This window comes from Primulina tabacum, unplaced genomic scaffold, assembly GCF_025594145.1.
Source record: "Primulina tabacum isolate GXHZ01 unplaced genomic scaffold, ASM2559414v2 Contig1101, whole genome shotgun sequence".
NCBI classification, from domain to species: domain Eukaryota; kingdom Viridiplantae; phylum Streptophyta; class Magnoliopsida; order Lamiales; family Gesneriaceae; genus Primulina; species Primulina tabacum.
The window spans coordinates 3,065-7,500 of NW_027460096.1; the positions used below are offsets into that span (position 1 = coordinate 3,065).

Genomic DNA, 4,436 nt, shown 5'->3' on the forward strand with positions numbered 1-4,436 from the left:
GTTTTTCATTCCAATTCCCATAGGAATGAATACTATGATTCACATTTCGAACAGGCATGAATACAGCATCGATAGGATAACTTCCATCTTGAAAGTTATGTGGCATTTTTATAAGATATCCACGATTTCTCTCGATTTCTAATCCAATACAAAAATGAATTGGTTCGATCAAGCTAGCTATATGTTGTGTATTATCGACGATTTCTACATAAGGCGGTAAGATGATATCTTGAGCAGTTACATATCCAGGACCTCTGACACAAATAGACGCTTCACAAGTCCCATATAGATTACTTCTCAATACAATTTCTTTCAAATTCATTAAAATCTCATGAACCGATTCTTGAATACCCGTTATTGTAGAATATTCATGCGGGACGTTCTCAGATTTTACACGTGTGATACATGTTCCTTCTATTTCTCCAAGCAAAGCTCTTCGCATCGCAATGCCTATTGTGTCGGCTTGTCCTTTCATAAGTGGAGAGAGAATAAAGCGCCCATAATAGAGACGTTTACTGTCTGTTCTTGATTCAACACATTTCCACTGTAGTGTCCGAGTAGATACTGTTACTTTCTCTCGAACCATAGTAATATTATTTTATTTGATTGAATTTGAATCATTTATTTCTCTTGTTTCTTTTGAAATTTCTTCACTATTCATTTCCTACACACGTCTTTTTTCGGAGGTCTACAGCCATTATGTGGCATAGGGGTTACATCTCGTACGAAAGTTAATAGTATACCACTTCTACGAATAGCGCGTAATGCTGCGGTCTCTTCCGAGACCGGGACCTTTATCATGACTTCTGCTCGTTGCATACCTTGATCAACTACTGTACGAATAACATTTGCTGCTGCAGTTTGAGCGGCAAAAGGTGTGCCTCTTCTCGTACCCTTGAATCCACAAGTACCGGCGGAGGACCAGGAAATCACTCGACCCCGTACATCTGTAACTGTGACAATGGTATTATTGAAACTTGCTTGAACATGAATAACTCCCTTTGGTATTCTACGTGCACTCTTACGTGAACCAATACGTACATTCCTACGCGAACCAATTCTCGGTATAGCTTTTGCCATATTTTAGCATCTCATAAATCTGAGTCCGAAATATATGGATATATCCATTTCATGTCAAAAGAGATTTATTATTTTTACATTGAACCCTTTAGCGAGTCTGATTATCCTTGTCTTTGTTTATGTCTGGGGTTGGAGCAAATTACTATAATGCGCCCCCGCCTACGGATTAGTCGACACTTTTCACAAATTTTACGAACGGAAACCCTTATTTTCATATTTATCATTCCTTATCTTAATTCTGAATCTACTTCTTGGTAGAAAATAAGTTTCTTGAAATTTTTCATCTTGAGTCGTATTGAATAAAAAGCACCTAATCTTTCGAATCCTTGTTTCGGAGTCGATAAATTATACGTCCTCTCGTTGAATCATAACGACTTACTTCAATTTTTACTTTATCGCCTGGCAATATCCGTATAAAACTACGTCGGATCTTTCCTGAAACATAACCTAGAATCAGATCTTCATTATCTAACCGAACCCGGAACATGCCGTTGGGAAGTGATTCAGTAATTAAACCTTCATGAATCCATTTTTGTTCTTTCATTCCAGGTAAAGCCCCCTTGAAGTATCAACTAATGTACGAGAAACGCTATTAGACAACTTCTTTTTTTTACAAATAGAAAGAGAGTCGTTGGATATTAAACGGATTACCATATAGAACACAACAACTCTCCGCCAATTCTTTCTAGTCGAGCTTCCCGGTCTGTCATTATACCTCGAGAAGTAGAAAGAATTACAATCCCCATCCCACCTAAAATTCTAGGAATTCGTTGAGAGTTAGAATATATTCGTAAACCAGGTCGGCCAATCCGTTTTAAATTTAAAAAATTTCTATAGGGTCTTTTCCTATTCCTTCTATGTCGCAGGGTTAAAACCAAAAAATATTTGTTTTTTTCTTGATGTTTTCTGACGTTTTCGATAAAACCTTCGCGGAAAAGTATTTTAACAATATTTTCGGTAATATTAGTAGATGCTATACGAACAACTCGTTTTTTATCCATATCAGCATTTCGTATAGAGGTTATTATCTCAGAAATAGTGTCCCTACCCATGATGAACTAAAATGATTGATGTCTCAAAATTGGATATAATTAACATGTTTTTCTTTTTTTTATTGGTTTATGAATATGAAGTTGAAAGGTATATACGTGAGACACAATCTAGGAATTAATCTAGTTCTTAATTTATTTCTTTATAAAGATTTCACGATCTCTTTTTATTTTATAATACCTCGGGAGCTAATGAAACTATTTTAGTAAAATTTAATTGTCTCAATTCCCGAGGAATTGCACCAAAGATTCTAGTTCCTTTTGGATTTCCTTCTTGATCAATCACAACTGCGGCATTGTCATCATATCGTATTATCATACCGTTGTCACGTTTAAGTTCTTTACAGGTACGAACAATTACAGCTCTGACTACTTCTGATTTTTCTAGGGACATGTTTGGTAATGCTTCTTTGATCACAGCAACAATAACGTCACCAATATGAGCATATCGACGATTGCTAGCTCCTATGATTCGAATACACATCAATTCTCGAGCCCCGCTGTTATCCGCTACATTTAAATAAGTCTGAGGTTGAATCATATCAATTTTTTAGTCTATTCTTCCAATTCAAAGGATGAAGAAAATAAAAGAAATATTGTTTGTCCAAAAAAAGAGACCTGTGTGGTCTTTTTTTCATCCCTAAAGACTCATTTCTGTGGGTTCTTTTTTTTATCCCGAACTAATAAATTGAGTTCGTATAGGCATTTTCGATGCTGCTGTTAAAATAGCCCTTTTAGCTATATTTTCAGTTACTCCACCTATTTCATATAGTATTCGACCCGATTTAACAACTGCTACCCAATATTCGGGGGATCCTTTCCCTGAACCCATACGTGTTTCAGCAGGTCTTATGGTAATTGGCTTGTCTGGAAATATGCGTACCCATATTTTTCCCCCACGGCGTGCATTTCGTGTCATTGCTCGTCGACCGGCTTCGATTTGTCTAGATGTGATCCAAGCAGGTTCAAGTGCCTGAAGAGCATATTTACCGAAACAAATACGATTACCTCGATAAGCCATTCCCTTCATTCTTCCTCTATGTTGTTTACGGAATCTAGTTCTTTTGGGGTTATAGTTGATGGGTGTTTTGGAATTCCATCTCTACTACAGAACTGGACGTGAGAGTTTCTTCTCATTCAGCTCCTCGCGAATAAAAGGCTTCAAAATGGAATTTCACTTAGATTTTAATCTATATTTCACTTAGATTTTAATCTATATTAAATAGATATTCACATTTTTTTTTTAAATTTATAAAAAAATAAAGTTTTCGCGGGCGAATATTTACTCTTGCAATCTCTATTTCCGCGCTAGGACTTGTTCATGACTTCTCAGAATAGATGAATAGATTTCCGGTTCATTTCGCCGTCCCGACTAGCGAATCATTAAGATTCATTTGTTCAATAAAATCTTTTGCGTTCACAGGTTCCATCGTTCCCATCGCCTCGTACTTAATGGTTAGGTCCGAATTTGCAATGGAGCTAATAATCCAATTTATTCTTGAGTCAACCTTCTTAGTCTTTATTGGCTCGAAGCTCTTGATTTCTTTCTTCTGATTCGTTTAATATTTAGTTCATTATGGATGAATCAACTAGTATTGATGCTTTATTACACTGTTTTTTTGAGAGGACTTATACATAGACCTTACATATTGGAATTCTATAGCAATATTGATATTCTTTTTCTCTCTTTCTCTCATCCTTCCGTTTATCCACACCCTTCTTCTGTATATTGTTTTAAACTTAGAATTAAAGTTAAAAGATTTCAGTTGCTACAAAGATATGACCAATTTATCATATTTTGTCTGGTTCTTTAGATCCAGATAATACGAAGTGATGAGTTGGTTTTCATACTATGGGGCTGGTCTTTTTTTTTAATCCTAACCCTAACCAACGAGTCACACACTAAGCATAGCAATTATATCAAAAGGTGAATCGGATTTTTATTCAACCCTATAAAGAATTAAAAATTAGAATTGCTTGTTTTGATTAATCAGAAAAAGAACGAAGAAGTTTCCCTTTTTTTGTTCTATCAATGGGAAAAACAAGTCAAGTTTTCTTATTCCTCTTCTTTGTCTAGAAAAATCCAAATTTTGATACCTAATACCCCATAGATAGTCCGAACAATATAAGAACAATAATCAATTTTAGCTCGAATGGTTTGCAGGGGAACCCTGCCTTCTCTGATCCATTCGACACGTGCAATTTCTTTTCCATCGATACGTCCTGCAATTTGTACTTGAATCCCTTTTGTATCTGCTTGTTCAGTTAATTCAATAGCTTTTTTCATTGCTTTTCGAAATGAAACTC

General features: G+C 35.6%; 1 long non-coding RNA gene across 1 annotated transcript in view; it reads left to right on the forward strand.

Moving 5' to 3' along the window:
• Positions 1-799: 799 nt before the first annotated feature.
• LOC142535654 (uncharacterized) overlaps positions 800-4,436 on the forward strand; it is a 4,209-nt gene continuing 572 nt past the window's right edge. Inside the window, exons 1-2 of the long non-coding RNA XR_012817678.1 lie at positions 800-3,204; positions 4,037-4,436. The exon at positions 4,037-4,436 is cut by the window's right edge and continues 572 nt beyond it. This is a non-coding gene — a long non-coding RNA (uncharacterized LOC142535654). The remainder of the gene's footprint in view (positions 3,205-4,036) is intronic.